Source organism: Lepidochelys kempii, chromosome 2 (assembly GCF_965140285.1).
Source record: "Lepidochelys kempii isolate rLepKem1 chromosome 2, rLepKem1.hap1, whole genome shotgun sequence".
In the NCBI taxonomy this organism is placed as follows: Eukaryota; Metazoa; Chordata; order Testudines; family Cheloniidae; genus Lepidochelys; species Lepidochelys kempii.
This window is the reverse complement of record NC_136381.1, coordinates 263711360-263729530: the sequence shown is the minus strand read 5'-3', so window position 1 is coordinate 263729530 and position 18171 is coordinate 263711360.

The following is an 18171-nucleotide window of genomic DNA, read 5'->3' as shown; positions in this document are numbered from 1 at the left end:
CAGACATGAAGTTCTAGGTGGTCTCAGAGTTGCTACAATTCCTTTTTAAGTTGGCAATTAGCTTTTTTAAAAAAACTATTACTATAAGTAGGTGTTGCGGGGCAAGTGCGCCCCGTCCCCTTTTGGGGTGGGGTGAGGGTTATTATTTCCCCACAGCTGATCCTGTGTGATCACCCCTTGCCTCGGGATAGCATGGCCCAGGGGTGAAAGTCAATATGACTCCTCTCTCTCAGCGCCATGGGGCCTAATGGCCAGAGTCAATATAACCGTCCTCTCCCTCGGGGCTGTGTGGCCCACCGGCCAGAGTCAATATAACCACCCTCTCTCTCTCACGGCTGCATGGCTCACTGGCCAGAATCAGTATGGCTGCCCTCTTCAGCAGGGTTGTGTGGCCTACTGGCAGGTCAAGGGAGTGGGCCACCACCTGGCAGGGGGGGCATCGGCCAGGTAGGGGGACCTGGGCCCTTCCAGCTCTACCGGGTCCCAGCTCAGGGCCCTGCTAATGGCAAGTGCACTCACCCCTGGGTCATCAGCAGGGGATCTGTCCCAAACATGCTGGCACCACCCAGCAAGATGAATAATTCCCCCTGAGCTACTTCCTACCCTGCCCCTGGCATAGGGGTCCTGGAGTCTCTGAAGTCTTTGGGCTCCTTCGCCTGTGTGACTCTCAGCAGCTTCATCACTCCTTGGGCCATGCACAGGAGCTTGGGCATTCACCTGGGTCTCGGCATCTCTGGCTTCCACCATCTGGGGTCTCAGCAGTTCCCAGGCTGGAACCCACAGCGTGCGTCCTCCCTCCTCGGCAGTCAGCCTGGAATGAGCTGAGCTGTTCCCTTTTATACATGGTCTCCAGCCGGAGCGTGCCCAGCAGGGCCAAGCGGGGAGTGGCCTCCTTGGCTCAAAGGGTGGGGTTAACCTTTCCAGTACCAGTGCGGGGCAAGTGCACTCCGGCACTGTAGGCCTGAACTAAGACCCTGGAGCAAATCATTTCTGAATTTTTTGGAAATCTGGATCTGAACTTTAAGACTGTCCCCTACCCCTAGAATGGGCCAAACCAAACCCCACATCTCTGTAGCTCAGGCCTAAATCTAATATTAAATTTAAGGGTGGGAGCTTAGCATCAGTTTCTAGTCACCTCCAGGTCCCATCACATTACGGTTGCTAAGTGCCAGAGAATTTAATTGTTAGTCATGTACAACCATGTACCACGAGGTAGCCTGTCTCCATGGGGTTGTTGGTTGTTGTTGTCATTATGGATTTTTGGTGGTTGTTATTGTTACTTTGTTTGCAGAATATACTTGAGGGTTTTCATCTGGAACATGCCTGCTGCTACAGACAGAGACAGCTGTGAAGAAAACATATCATTTGAAGTCCAAGAGTGTTGGACATTCACCTTGTTTAGACATGGAATGGAGCAGAAAGGAATTTGGTTCAGATGCAGCCTTGGACATTTGAACCTGCTTTTGTTGAGTGAGGATACGTTGGCCGGGACATGTGAGTGATGATCTGCTCTTTTGGAAATGTGCTGTGCAATCTTTAACTTCCTCCTGGAGGGACACCAGAGATGGGGAGAAGAGACCTTGGCTTAATAGCTTAACTGAGGTCAAGTAGCATGCTGGCATTGACAAGACCAATTTTTAGCCCTGCTTTGTAAGAATCCAATTATTACTATGCATCAGTAATGTGCCCTGCACTGCATATGAACCAAAGTGAGAGACAGCTCCGGCCTCAGACAGTTTCCATTCTACAAGATCCATATAACCCTGGCACTGCTAGTCCTTTCCCAGCAGTTTGGGCTCAGCCGTAACCCTTTCAGGGGTAAGTTCCTATTACTGCCATGGTAGCATGTGGCGGCCCCAAGTGCTCTGTACAAACAATAGAGTTGGGTGAAATTTGGGTGAATTTCCATCCTGCGAGAAATTCTGACATTTCAACATTTGTTTTAATCTCAAATTGGGAGAAAAAGTTGAAATTTTCCATGGAACAGAAATTCAAAAAAATTTCAATTAGGAAATTTCACAGAGTTTTGTTTCAAAATTTGCAATTGAAACAAAATATTTCAACATTCCCAAAATCAAAATGTTATTTTTCTGTTTGTTGACCTGATCCAAAATGCTTCATTTCAAGTCAGCTCAATATTAAACTTTATTTTTTCCATAATAGCACACTGCCTCATAGGAGTTGTAGTTTGGGAACCTGATGTCCTCATTTTCCCCTATGGGTCAGGCTCCTTGGCTGGACTACATCTCCCATAATGCACCCAGAGCCATTAGAATTCTATGATGCACCATGCAGATGCATCAGAGGGAGGTCAGTGTATTGTCTTATGGGAAATGTAGTCCTCCTGGGAACCTGTCCTATAAGAGAGAATGGCACCCACAACTTCAACTCCCATAAGGCAATGTGCTGATAGAAAAATGCAGTTTAATGTTCTGTTGAACTTATTTGAAACAAAACATTTCAAGTCATTACAAAACAAAATATTCCAATTTAGGTTGAGCTGACTGGAAATGAAATATGTCATTTCAATTTTCCCAGTGGAACAGTTTTCAATTTTCCCAGTGGAAAATTGAATTTCTGGGGCAAAATCAAAATTGCCAAACCAAAAATTTCAGTGTTATGGAGACTGTATTTTCCATTGGCAAATCATTCCGACAGAAAATTCCCAACCAGCTCTAACAAACACATAATGAGAGACTCTCCCTACCCTGAAGCATTTATAAACTGAACGGACAAGACAAAGAGAGGTGAAGAGATTTATCTAAGGTCACGCAGCAGCTCAAGGTCAGATCCAGGAACAGAACGCGGGTTTCCCATCTCAGTGCCCTAGCAATTGGACCATGCTGCCTGGCACTTGCCTTGCTGGAGCGCATTAGTCTAATTTCTGATGTACCATGCTAGAGGAACTAGTAGGCACCATGTGATGTGTATTCTCTGCTTCTGTATATGCCTCTCGTGCTGACTGACAAAGGATGAGTTGTGCAGTAAATATATATCTTATTTGATTTATCTTAAGCCGATAACTTCTTCCATTTACACTACTCGGCATCAGTGTTTAAAAAAGACATGACCCCCCTGACCTCCAGCCACCCCATCCAGCCCCAAGCCCCTGCCTATCAACCACTTGTAGACCCTCAGCCCCTGCTATCTCAATATCGTGGGCAGCAAGGGTTTGTATACAAAGCTGTCACCACCCTCATGAGTGGGTAGATTTTCCAACTCATCAGTAACCTGAGTGGCACTTCAGCCCTGGATTCTTTCTCTGCGGTGTCAACAGCACACTGCTGCCAGGATATCCCGTTACACATTATCTTCCATCAAGTTGATAGGCAGGAGGGAACAGAGCCAGAAGTAACTGTGACACACTCAGTGTTTTTACAGGCACAATAGTTAATGGACTGGTAAATGTAAAGGATTATCTACCTCTGCCCCCAGCCCCAAGACATGTGAGCAAGGAAGAAGGGGGCGGTGCTAGTCTATAAACCCCTGCAGAAAACTGCTTGATCAGCAAGCAGTCAAAAAAATCCCACAGGATCTTAGGGACTATTACTTGGAGGTGTCGGAGTTAATGGGGGCCATTCACTAGAGGTGCTCAGCGCCCACTAGAGGATCAGGGCCTTAGGGTAAAAATATACAATGTGGGCGCAGAGACTTGCAGTGTAGACAGATGCTTTCAATACCTTGCTGGTTCAGTCGTGGGGGTTGGGGGGAGTTCTCAGCTCTGCGGCTGGCACAATCCAGATTCCCCTCCCAGCAACCCTCTGAGCAGGCATCTTGGAGCTTTACGTCCCTTCAGTGGGGCTCGCCCCAGAGAGGCAGAACACGCAGTCACCCGGGCGCATCAGTGCACTGAGTGTGCGGTGGACATTTGCCAGGTTCATAAGACAGCAAAGCCCATTCCCTCCCTGCTGCACACACCTTACATTACAGCAGCATTATGCAAAGGAGCCCGTGGAGTGCTATTGTATCACCACTAAGTGCCCAGGCTTATAGGATTTAGGGCCATATGCTCGCCTGGCTTATGCATCGAGAAGTTGAGAAACCTGCCTCTGAATTCTTCACACAGGCTGAAACCTCCTGCTCGGCTGCTAGATCAGCTTTCAGCACAAAGAAAGTCCTACTGGACCTTTCCCAAAAAAGCAACAAAGGTCAGGAGAAGAGGCAGTGGCAGGGGACCTGTGGGAGAAGTCCAAAAAGAATTATAATACCAGGACAAGTGCAGTAATTATGGCACAGAAAGCCAGGACTGAAGCAACACTGCTCCCTGGGTCACTAACCTGCTATCCGGGAAAATCTGTTCCTGGCTGGGTCCCATTAGTTTCCATGCATGTCTAAGCTCATAGGGGCAATTTGGGGATCATTTCAGTCTCTTAAGGGTTTGGAAAACGTGTACATTTCCATAGGCTATTGCAACCTGCCAGGCATGCTGCTATTCATGGTGCTTTGTGTCTTATACAACACGGTATCTGCAGGGTTTGGAGCTCATCATTTCACCTCTTAGCCAGACTGGTTACCAAAAGTTCTTGCTCAAGTTTCATATTTTGAAACTTCCACCCAACAAAATGAAAAAAAGTTATCAAAATTTTCAATGTCAACAAGAAAAGATTAGATAGATAGATAGATAGATAGATAGATAGATAGATAGATAGATAGATAGATAGATAGATAGATAGATAGATAGATTGTATGGGGAGAGAGAGAGGGCGAGAGAGAGGGCAAAACTTTTCACTACAACCCTAAACCTAGTCCAACTTTTATTTGTATTGCAGCTTCTAGGAGCCCCACCCAACTGTGTTAGGTGCTGTGCAGATACAGAACAAAAATTCAGTCCCTGCACCTTTTTATGACACAGAGTAAGAGCTATATGACCGTCAGGACTGGTATACACAATTTGTGCACCCATTCAAGGAAAATGGTTTGGAAATTGATTGGCTTGGAAACTGATTGCAATCCCCTAATGTAGACACTCTTAAACTGATTTAAAGATGTCTAGACATAGGGGGGTTGCACCAATTTAAATCAATTGAGGTAGGGCACAAAATGTGTAGAGACCAGCCCTTAGCACCGAGAGCCCCAATCATGCAAGGTGCTGAGCATTGTCAGTTCCCATTGATTTAAATGGAAGCTGAGTGTGCCCAACAACTCACAGGACAAAGCTGTAGCTGAACATTCATCAGCACTGGGACTAGGGTCTTAGCTGCTCCACCAGTTGGCTTCGCAGAGCTGTCAGCACACGGGCTCTGCTTTCCTGATTCAGCCTCACACATGTGCGAGTGTCAGACAATCGTCCCAGTGCACTGATGCAGCTCTCATGGTTTGACAGGCTTTTCCAGCAGCCCAGGTTCTGTGCAAATTGCCTGTGGAGACATGCAGCCTGCTCTAGGAAATGAAATACAGATGGACCAGGACCGAAACCCCGCGACCTCTGAGATCTGGGAAAGCAGGGATCTGGATCCAGATCCACACTTGTCTGCTACAGAGACCGCGATTGATAGCAAAATCAAAATCCCAGATCCAACCCCTCCCCACCTCACCAGTATGACTTACAGAACTTGGGGAGAGTTTAGATCCAGACATCATGGACTGTCCTAGTGTTGAAAATAAAACAAAACTGGCTCCCCCCTGCTGGATCAAGCCATTATTTTTTAACACTCCGTGTAGATGGAAGGAGGACATGGTTGTTGTAGAGAGACACTGCACTAAAGCTCCTACCTTACAAAGAGATCCAGACCTTCAGAACCTTGCTCCCACGCAGATTCCCAGACCGGCATGGGGAGTAGGTTGGGACAAAGAGCCTGGAGTAAAGTGGCCACTTGCATATTCCTGGAATACTAGACATTCCAGTACTTCCGGGAACCGCATGGGCCTGCTCCTGCCAGCATGACTCCGCCCCTTCTGGCAGGACCTCACACGCACTGGGCACCCGAGGTCTCACTGGGCACCCGAGGTCACACTGGAGGGGGCGGAGCAATGCGTTCTTAAAAATGGTGTCTTCCATATGGACCAAACCATTTCCAGCTTTGTCCCAGTATCGAACAGGGGACAATCCTCTCAAAAAGAGGACTGTCCAGTATAATACTGGGCCAGTGGCCTCCCTGGCCGGAGGGGTGAGAAGAGAGTGTCATGGGTCGGAGGGGAAGATTGACTCTACGGCGTGATGTTCAGGCAGTCACCTGGGACATGATTTCAGGTCCCTGCTCCTACGAATAGGTAGTCATTTATATAAGGTGGAGTAGCTTCAAGAGGAGAGGTTGAGAGAGATGATCCCCCGCCCCCTGCCAAATACATTAGTGGTTGGAGCACTCCCCGAAGAGGTGGGAGACCTGGGTTCAAGTCCTTGCTCTGAAGCAGGCAGAGTAAGGATTTGAATCTGTTTCTGCCATGTCCTAGCTGAGTGCCTAACCAGGGGCTATTGGATATTTCCCATACAGACAGCAGCCTAAAAAAATCCCAACCTTGGAGGCCCAGTCCCATAGGCATGCTCTGAGAATACCTATTGACACAGGCCCCACTTGGGGGATAGGTGGGGGCATGCCTCACTTGAGAATCATGCTGGGGCTAGGGCATAAGCTAAGGCTCTGAGCAGCTTGGTAGCTATGGGGCAGCATCAGGATTTAGGCAGCTTTGTGCATGCCCACTGACAGAAACTTCGGTGTCTACCGGGATAGGCAGAGCAGCTCTAGCCATTTCTGTCCCAGGATGTTAGAGAGACAAGATGGGTGAGTTTGTCTCTCTCACCAACAACAGCTGGTCCGATAAAGAATATTGCCTCACCCACATTGTCTCTCTGCAGGGTTAGTTGGGCAGCAGCTGAGCTGCGGCTTTGAGAAGATCAGTGGCACCTAAATGCTGGACTTAGGTGCCCAAAGAGGCAACTGGGCACTTAAGTATCTTTGTGGATCTAGCCCAGAGGGATTAAAGCCCTGGCTGGGATTATTTAACTGGGAATTGGTCCTGCTTCGAGCAGGGGGTTGGACTAGATGACCTTCTGGGGTCCCTTCCAACCCTGATATTCTATGATTCTATGAAGGCTTGGTTCTCATTTATGCTATCCTCCCATTGTAGTTCTCTGACAAAGTAAAGGGGCCTTAAAGGGGAGTGAATTACAGCACATGGCTAAGCGCAGTGTCGTAAGAGTGAGTCACTGCCCTGAAGAGTTTACAGGCTTAAGAGACAAAGGTATTTCCATTCCCCAGGTAAGGAAACAAGGCAAAGTGATTTGCCTGAAGTCACAGACGTCTATGACCAAGACAGAAACTGAATCCACATCTGCAGAGTGCCAGTCCAGAACCTTAACTGCAAGCCCAGCCTTCATCCCTGTTGCCATATTGCAGAGGCGCCGCTTAAACAAATATATGTGTCAACAAGAATACATCTGTTCCAACCATCAGTACAGTGTCAAATGGCTTCCCGTTAAAAAGCAAGGGCAAAACACTCTGTATAAGTTGGACGAAGCAAAACAACTTGAACAACCACCCGTGGCAAACTGCCACTGCAGAAATGGTCAGTGGTACAAACTAGAGACAGCTAGCTCACTGCAGCTACAGCGATTTACACCAGCTGAGGATCTGACCCATGGTACAAACCCACATAAGCCTATTACTTATCCTCACACAGTTGTTTGATCCTGTAACCATTTTGGCAACGTTTACGATGCCTTGTCTTGTCAATAAAGTTATTGCAAGTCTGCGTCAGACCAAAAGAAATGCCATACTGGACGGACCAAGATAATGTTTCTGGTCACCAAAAAAAAAAAAAAGTGTGTGAATTAATGTAAGAATTTGATCTGATCAATCCACATGTTCTTTTCATGCAGCCAAACTCTGGGCTTCTGCACCTGAAAGAATCAGGTTGCTTTCAATGCCAACAAAACATAAAACTTGATTCAACATAAACAATGTTCCATTCCACCGACAAATGACCTCGGTTTATGATTTATTTATTCATTATAGACTTGGAAGTAGTGATGAGAAAGGATGAGGGGACAGAAAGACGACTGGACATCAAAGTCCCAAATCAGCAAAGAATTTAAGAACATACTTAAAGTTAAGTACATGCTTAATTTCTCCCCCCTATCCCCCTGATGTCAGATACATTAAAGTGTAAAGTCAAGCATGGTCTTAAGGTGCTTTTCTGAACTGGTCCCCAACTAAGTAAGGATGGGCGAACCTCACACTTAAAGTACTTTTGTTTTTCATCAGAAAGAAAGATAATTATTTTTTATACTGAGATCCCCTTTGAATAATCAGTTGCTTGCTCCATAAAACACAGGGGCAAAATAAAATCAACTATTTTTCACTAACAATATCTCAAAACAGCTGTTATCTCTGTCTTACAGATCTTGAACTGAGACACAGAGCAGGTAGATGACTTCCAAGTTCACATTTACTGCCATAAACTCTGCCTCCAAAATGCCAGGGTTGTCCCATTCCCCCAGTTATCTGACTCAAGGGCCAACATTCCATTTGGACATTGTCACTTCAAGTGAGTGTTGATGTGAACCATTCGTTTTCCAAACTTCTCCTGCAAGATTTTAACAAAGACGTCCCCCAGGATGGCACTTTCCATAGAGCAGGCACCTGGGACAGAGGCCCCTCAGATCCTTCCACACAAAAATGGACCAAAACACTTTCACCAAAATCCCCAAATGTTGCAGAAGTTTGGAAATGGATCACAACACAGCAGCTCAGGCCCACTTCTAATTGCACATAAGGCCATCAAACAACCCTCAGACCAGAAGTTTGGACTACCACTCATTACGTACCTCAGCATGATGTAAACCTGTGGTTTCCATGTCTGATGGGTTATGACCCCTCATTAACTCAACATTGAATGCCAAATTGATTGATCGTTGTATAGTTTCTATATGCCCAGAATAGATGCCTTCATAGAAGGCAACATTCTCCTCTTGGATCTGCATGGCAGATCTCAAGTCCTATATTTCACTTTCTGTACATGCACAGGAGGACTTGCTGATGTCACTGTATCATATATTCCAAGGCCAGAAGGGACTATTGGGATCATCCAGTCTGAACTCCTGTATAACAAGGCCACTACACTCCAACATCCTTCTTGAATTGTGGGCACCAGAACTGGACACAGCATTTCAGCAGTGGTCACACTAGTACCAAATACAGAGGTAGAATAACCTCTCTGCTCCTCATTGAGATTCCCCTGTTTATATATCTTAGGATCGCATTAGCCTTTTTAGGCAGATCTTCACACTGGGAGCTCACGTTCAGCTGATTATCCACCATCCCCAAATCTGTTTCAGAGTCACTGCTTTCCAGGATAGAGTGTCCCATCCTGTACATATGGCCTGCATTCTTTGTTACTCAAAGTATAGATTCAGACTTAGCCATATTAAAATTCATATTGTGTGTCATCTGCAAACTGTATCAGTGATGATTTTATCTTTTCTTCCAGGTCATTGATAAATAGTGTAGGTCCGAGAACCGATCCTTTCAGGACACCACTAGAAACACACCCATTCAGTGATGCGTCCCCATTTATAGTTACATCTGGAGACCAATCAGTTAGCCAGCATTTTATCCATTTAAGGCAGAGGTGGGCAAACTGTTTCACCCAAAGGCCACATCTGGGTATGGAAATTGTATGGTGGGCCATGAATGTTCACAAAATTTGGGTTGGGGTGAAGGAGGGGGTGAGGGCTCTGGCTGGGGGTGCAGGCTCTGGGGTGGGGCCAGAAATGAGGAGTTCAGGGTGCAGGCTGGGGCAGGGAATTGGGGTGTGGGGGAGCATGAGGGCTCTGGCTGGAAGCGCGGGCTCTGGGGTTTGGGTTCTGTGGTTAAGGGATTTGAGTTCCCGGCAAATGGGAGCTGCGGGGCGGTGCTTGGGACAGGGGCAGCACGCAGAGCCCCTTGGCCGCCCCTAAACACAGGAGCCAGAGGAGGGACATGACGCTGCTTCCGGCAACCACGCAGAGCTGCAGCATGTGCACACGGAGCGGCCGCCGAGCCCAGACCTGGCAAGCCCCAGACCCTGCTTTCCAGCAGGAGCTCAAGGGCCAGATAAAATTGGCGGGCTGGATGTGGCCCGCTGGCCGTAGGTTGCCCATCCCTGATTTAAGGTGTGCCATGTTACGGTTATATCATTCTAGTTTTTCTAATCAAAACATCGTGTGGTACCAAGTCAAATGCTTACCAGAAGGCTAGGTATATTATGTCAACACTATTACCACTATCAACCAAATTTGTAATCTCATCAAAAAAGATATCAAGTTAGTTTGACAGGATTTATTTTCCATAAACCTGTGTTGATAGGCATTAATACTTCATTGTTTTTACTTAAGTGCCATATCAGGCACTCCATTATATCAATGGGAACTCTGCAAGAGTCAGGATAGCAGAATACCAGAGCCAAGGTTGGAGATTACTTACACTATATGTAAAAACCATCTGTCCTGCCAAGGGATTCCATAGTGCTGTATGCAGCCATCGAAGGAGGATGTGAAGAACAACAGCCAAATAAAACTACAGGGGAAATGGAGAAAGCAGAACTCAAGATGAAGTTTGTCCAGGACAATGGAATTAACGCTGTAAAGAAGAGTGCCATGAAATTTATAATGAGCATAAATCATGCTCAATAGACCATCCATGGGTGCTGAGTTTTACCTTTCCCTGGGGATGCTCCACCCCAGCTCCACCCCCGAAGCCCCAACTCCACTCCACCCTCTCCCATGAGGCCACACTGTCACCCTGCCTCTTCCTTCCCATGCTCCGCCCCCTCCCCGAGGCTTCACCCACCCACCGCTCGCTGCTCTCCGGCCTCCCCTGAGCCCCCAAAAAGCTGAGCCATGGCACTGCCCAACAGCTGTGGCTAGTGGGTGCGGAGAACCCACTATTTTTCTCGCGTGGGTGCTCCAGCCCTGGAGCACCCTCAGAGTCAGTGCCTATGAGACCTCCCTTAGCTCAGCCTTGAGGTATTGGTTCAGCATTGCACCAGAGGGGAGAGTGACACCTACTTGCATCACCACACCTTACTCAACAGCACTTGTGTGTCGTTTTGCAGTCTCCTCTGCTCTTCTACCCATCTACCCTGCTCACCTTATGAGGGATCACAGGATCACAGCTCAGGGTGACGCAGCTTCTGCCTTTACATAGCCAGATAGATGAGATCACATAAAATCCGACACAGGAGCTCAAACCTGTGGTCCATGTAGTCCAGCCTCTTGTCTTTAACCGTGGCCAACACCAGCCATTTATATATCACTTGGCTGGGAGGCTGTCAAAGAACATGCAGATGCCATAGCCCAGAGGAAGTGGCAATGGTGATGTAGCACTCTTCCCACAGGGACAGTGCCTCAGCGAGGGATTAGGTGGTGCTGTACTGTTGAGGACTGGTGGCTATCGAAGAGCCCACTCTGCTTTTTTGGGTATGATCCACGGTGCCGTGGGCGGATGAGAGAGAGAAGGAGTAGGTTCGTTTGATTCATCCTAAGCCTCTCATTGTCAGCTGTTCACTTCCCAGCGAAGCTCATTCGGGAATAGATGAGATCACTGCAGAAATGCAGAGTTTCTCCTTAGAAGCTTAAGTAGCGTGAAATACTTTTTGGTCTGCCTCGTCTAGTGGCATGAAACGGGTCATACTGTGAATGCAGTGACTTGTACATTCCTCCCTAGCTGGGTAGGCTTATTGGGTAAAGTGATATCCCAGGGAGAAAAAAAATAGTGGGGTTTATTAAGTGGTTAATTCCCGGCCCTTTGCCAATAATCACCTGAACGTCCATTTCCCTCTATCTCAGATGGTTGTCTAGACAACCAACACCTGTTCCTAATGAATGGCTAATATCCCAAACTGGAAAGAGGGTTCAATCGTAAAACAGCCATGACCTCTGATCATCAACTTCCACTGGCAAATGTTCAAGACAGCCGAAGTACCTCCAAGCCACTTAGCACTGCCTTCCTGCTGCTGCAGCTCCTACAGGCTCGGCCGCTCCACTCTGCTGAGCTCCTTGGGGTTTTCTTTCTGTTGTTTTCTGCTGTGCTCTGCACAGTGACCTGAATTAGTGCAAATCACACAGGCACACACCAAGCTGGAATAAGATGGGAAACTATCCAGGGTTTTTGTTGCGTTTTCATTCCAGAGAATGGCATGTTTCCCGCATTCCAGCATGGCACAATGGACAGCTAACTCATCTTCTAACTCGGATACAAGAGAGCTTCTAACTCAGTTTTCCATGGGGAGATAAGGAACTTCCTCTGGGATGGCACAGCCTGTGCAAATTTTATTCTTAAGCACTCTGACTGCACTGCCAACCTGACAGCCTCCAAGAGTTTAGCTTTCGGTCTATCTCCAATCACCAGAATATGGCACAATGAGGCATCCCCGACACCACCATGCCTTCCAGTACACCCCTCAACCATGAGCTGGAGGGAGAATCATATGGATAAGGTGAGGAGGAGTTCAGTCTCCATAGCAGATCTCCACCATCTGTTCAGATAGGAAGTGAAGGTGCCATTTAGGGACAACTAACCTGGTGGTTTTGGTTACATAGATCCTTTTCCACTTGTGGAGATCTCCCAAACTCATTTCACAAAGGCCAGACCAGAGCTGACTTCTGGTGGTGATTTTGGGCTGCTATCAGAACGAGGTGGGTTCAAGCTTCTGATCCTGCAGCAACCCACATAGAAGTAGAAGGGAAGAGCCCAAGTTGCAGGAGGGGAGAGTTTGAAGGCGGCACCAGGAAGTCAGTTTGTGGGCACATGACTAGAATGCTCACTGTAGGTGCAGCATTTTCTTTAAATAGTTCTCTTAATAAAGAGCCAGTTTTGTTTTACAAGAATGGAGCCCTTTCATATTAATCCCCAGCACATGGCACATGAAACAGACCCAAAAGTTCAAAAACTCCAGCTGCCATCACCAACGCCCTAAGACATCCACTTACCTTAAATCCAAGCACTTACATCCAAGTCTGCCTATCTAGACATGAACTTCAACAAGCTACAAATGAGGGCTCCATCATCCAGGAAAATTTATACCTTTGTTTTGTACTTGTACTATTCTAAGGCCTTCCTGGTCCCAGCCTACTTTGCCTTCAACAGTTCAAGTGAACACATTCTTAGAATCATAGAATCATAGAGGATTAGAGTTGGAAGAGACCTCAGGAGGTCATCTAGTCCAACCCCCTGCTCAAAGCAGGACCAACACCAACTAAATCATCCCAACCAGGGCTTTGTCAAGCCGGGCCTTACAAACCTCTAAGGATGGAGATTCCACCACTTCCCTAGGTAACCCATTCCAGTACTTCACCACCCCCCTAATGAAATAGTGTTTCCTAATATCCAACCTAGACCTCCGCCACTGCAAATTGAGACAATTGCTCCTTGTTCTGTCATCTGCCACCACTGAGAACAGCTGAGCTCCATCCTCTTTGGAACCCCCCTTCAGGTAGTTGAAGGCTGCCATCAAATCCCCACCTCACTCTTCTCTTCTGCAGACTAAATAACCCCAGTTCCCTCAGCCTCTCCTCGTAAGTCTATGCACACACACACACGTACTTACAGAGTTACAATGGAAGGTAGAGCATATTTATACATGACAATAATATACCAGCTGGAATTACTGCCAAGTGCAGCCTATTGCATACTCTAGAGGGAGCAATATAGCACCACCCAGAAGAGAGGACTCAGGGAGTTCTGTGCGTTGGCAGAGAGAGTTTGGAGGTGGCTGCCAAGCTGAGTGGACCCCTATTTGTCACTATCAAGTCTAAGGCTCACCTGAACCTCAAAGGCTCAATGTGTCGTGTAGACATACCAGAAAGACCACACCTTCCTGTCCCTTGGAAAGCAAAAGGCAATGTAAACTGTAAGACCCACTCCCCCTAAGAATGTGATTGGACTAGGTTATGCTGTAATTTACTGTATCTGGAGAATACTGTAAGCAAGTAGGGTTGAGCAGGAATTGGCTTTGCCGTTCCCTGGATATTTTCAAGAGTTCAAAAATTGTTCCCCATCCTGACTTAAGATGAAATGTCAAAATCTTAAAGAACCGGGGGAAAAATGTGGTTTGGGCCAACCAAATTTTCTTTTCCATAATTTCACCATGTTTCATTTCTATTTTGACCTTTTTTTCTTACCTTTCTTTGAGTTTAACTAGCTTACCTGTCTCAATGGACAGTCATTTCCAACCAGAAAACTGGAATATTTCTGCTTAGAAAATGTTGACCTGCAGCATTTCAACCATTTCAAACCTTTTTTTTTCCCCAAATGTTTCTGGAGTCAGGAGGTGGGTCGAACCAGGCCCTGTCAGGGAAACAATTTTGGTTTTGACAAATTGACGTTTTTCTATGGCAAAGGTTTTGTTGGAAAATTCTAAAGTGGCTCTATAAGCAAGTGATGTTCAAGGGACCCAGTAAAGCGAGAATCTTCCAGACAACTGCATAGCTGTGTTGGCCTTCTCGAAAGTCACTCAAAGGTCTCCTCTATTCCTGTCCCTCTTTACACTGCAAATGCAACATTAGATGAATTGCCATTTAAATTAGAGACATTCTATGCCAGGGTAGGCAACCTACAGCCCGGGGGCCGCATCCAGCCCTTCAGACATTTAAATCTGGCCCTCAAACTCCTGCCGGGGAGCGGGGTCTGGAGCTTGCCCCGCTCCACATGTGCTGTGACTCCACGTGGCTCATGGAAGCAGCACCATGTCCCCCCTCCGGCTCCTATGCGTAGGAGCAGCCAGGGGGATCCACACGCTGCCGTCTCACCAAGCGCCGCCACCGCAGCTCCCATTGGCCGGCATTCTTGAACCCCTCCAGTGCCCCGACTGCCTGCCCCACCCCTAATCCCCCTCCCGCTCTCCAAACCCCTCGGTCGCATGCTCCTGCACCCCAGAGCCTGCACCCCCAGCTGGAGCCCTCACCCCCCCCCACACACCCCAACCCTCCACCCCAGCCCAGAGCTGCACCCTGAACTCCTCATTTCTGGCCCCGAACCCCCAGCCGGAGCCCTCACCCCCTCCCACACCCCAATTTCATGAGCATCCATGGCCCGCCATACAATTTCCATACCCAGATGTGGCCCTCTGGCCAAAAAGTTTGCCCGCCCCTGTTCTACGCCCATCATCAACAGCAGCTAAGTTGGAGACCAGTAGGCTGCCCTGGTTGCAGTGCACAGTGAGGGTGTAATCTTACCGGCCCCTTGCACCAGCACTGCACTATTGCAGCCAGCAGCAGGGTCTGAGAGTATGTCTACATTGCACTCTAAACCCACGTCTCTGGGACCCGGGCTTGCAAACCTGGTAGTGTCCACACTGCATTGCAAACGGGTTTACAGTTGCTGGATCAGGGTTTCACAGGAGTGCGAATGCATGCGTACTGCACTAGGCAGACCTTCTGACTCAGGTCTATGGGGTGACCTGTTTCTACACTGTAAAATGACAAGACTTGGATCCAGGTCACAGTAGGACTTGGCTTCTAACCCACCCAGCCCCCAGCAGGGTTCTAGGACCCGAGTGCTTGCTGACCTGAGTCAGACTGATCTGTGTGTGGATGGAAGTGGGGCTCGGGCTCAAACCTGAGTCAGAGCCCAGGCTTAGCGTGCACTGTAGACATACCAGAAAGGCCACCTTTCCCATCCCTGGGAAAGCAAAAGATAATGCAGAAAGCCAGCTCCATGCACCAGCCAGGCAGGCACTGGGGAGATGCATGTGGGAGGGAAGAAACCATTACATGCCCCCCGCCCCATGCAGGAGGATTTGGGTTGAATGCAAAAGTAGATCATATGGTCACACCCCGCCTGTGCCCCACAGCCCTGGAGCTGGGGATTTGCACTATGCAGACAGTTCACACCCCTGCTTGTGTAACCTGCTGCTCAGTGTGTGTGTGTCCCCCTGAGCGCCCGGTCCACAGAACCAACTGCTCTGTTACAGGCCCCCAGCTGCCCGGGCCACTCTTTAACTCAAGCTATAGAGACCCATGCTTGGAGGCTCTGGTTCAATCCCTGGTATTGGCTAAAATACAGGCTGTTCTTCATGTGCCTAGCCCCCACCAATCTAGCCGAACCAACCCCATGCACAGCAGAGCTGCAGCTCCGGAGCAGGGGGCCGGAATGGCCCCTTAGTAGCGGGGGTTGTTGTGAACTCTACATTAAGCCCAGGCTTTGCTGGTTGGTTTGCAAATAATGAGCCAGTTTGGGACTTTGGCACAAGTACCAGCCCTTTCCCCCAACATCCCCCCTTAAATATAAGGGTATCAAGGCACCCCCAGAGCAGAGTCACACATTTAAGGAGATTGACCAAAGGACCTGCTACCCCTGGTGCTGCACCTGTCCTATGGCTCTGCAGAGGAGGGCTCTGAGCATACACCCATTAACGTTCACCAGGCATTTAAATACTGCCAAGACGGGAGCCCCAGAAACACCTCGAGGCAGATTGTCAGCTGGGGGAAATCCACACAGTTCTGTTGCCATCACACTAGCTGAGGATTGGGCCCATCTTTCAATCCGGTACATTTCACCAACAATGCTCAGCTCACTATAAGGAAAAGATCTGTCTAGTTGAGTGGGAGGGGGAGAGAAAAAGGGATTCAGTTTTAAATTAACTCAAGGCCTGCTTCAGTGGCATTCCCCGCTGGAGTTCCTCCCAAGTGCCCCTCCCCCAACCCCCTTTCGCAACCCAGCTCAAAGCTTTGACACCGAAGTGCTGTTACTTTTCACGCAACACACCTCCTCTCTTTCTTTCTAGGCTGTGCGCCGGACATGGCTTTGGCTAATGAGGTTTGTCGGCAGCCTGGAGGACTTTTCCTTGCTGGGCGGGAGGGAGGGAAAATTGGCAGAATTTGTCAGAGTTCATCCACGTTTTAATAAAGCGGCCCGCGGCCAAACAAGGAATAACAGGGAGGTAACAATGAGCAGGCCTCCACTGCATCTCAAACTATCGCCTATAATTTCAGGAAGTAGGAACTCTCCAGGTGACAGATCTTTGGGTCCTTTCTCGTTGCTGTTTATGGAGTAGAGGTGGGGGCTGTGGGGTGTTGAGCACGGAGAGAAACAAGTGACACCATGATGTCCTGGGCAAGGTGTCCGTGGCAGCTCTGAAGCTCATATTCCACAGTCTCTGAGCTCAGAGGTGGCAGACGCAACATAAGCTGCTGCTCAGTTTGGACGCTTTCAGCAGAGAACGACTGCAGAAGCACTGGGCATTATCACAGCAGAGATGGAAAAGACCTATTAGTTCTCCTTTTCTGCTGCTGAGGCCCTGGTTCCTCCTTATGCTGCATTATCTGGTGCTTTGTTTGGTCCAGCTTTAAATTACTTAAGTACTGGACCTCTGTAATATGGAGGTACGGACATAGCAACACTAGGAATGACCCAAAGCCAATTGGAGTCAATTGGAGTCTCTTTCCACTGACTTCCATAGGCTGGAAATCAGTTTGGTTTTCAGCCGGATTCTTCTCCCACTTTCACCAGTGTAAATCAGGAGTAGCTCCAATATAATCAGTGGGCTTGCACCAGTATAAAACTGGTGTGTGTGAGAGGAGGATGGATTCTATTAGGTTTGGTAAGAGTTCCTTTGCCTTTGCAAGTTTGCTAATGTCCTTCAGGGAACAGTCCTGCATTGGTCCCCCAGGGGGAGAACTGGATGATCAATAAGGTCTTTGCCATCTCCAGTTTCTATTGCTCCACAAATGAGATGTGAGGACATGGTAGAAATTTACTGTCAAGAAGATGTTTTAAACACAGAGATAATCAGCTAAATTAAGGGTAGCAGAATGGTCCAGTGATTTGGGTGCTACTGGAGGACACAGGAGACATGGGGTCAATTCCCTACTCTCCCACAAGGCTCCTCTGTGACCTTGGATATGTACCTGGGGCAGGCCTTAGAAGACATAAATCTACTGGAGGTGCCAGACTGGAAGAAAGGACTCCTGTTCCAAGCCAGTGGAGGAATCTATGCAAAGGAGATATTTCAACATCTGGTGGCTGAACACCATATCAATGGATGGAGGGGGCTCTTGAATTGTAGAGGTAGCCATTACACGGTTGCCCTTCTGGAGAATTTGTCCGGCCATCTAGAGTTTTCACAGCATGAAGGTTTTCAAGCATCACCAGCCATGAGTGAAAATTTGAACAAATATTAATAAGATGCTGAACTAGGATTCATAGATTCCAAGGCCCGAAAGAACCACTGTGATCATCTAGTCTGACCACCTGT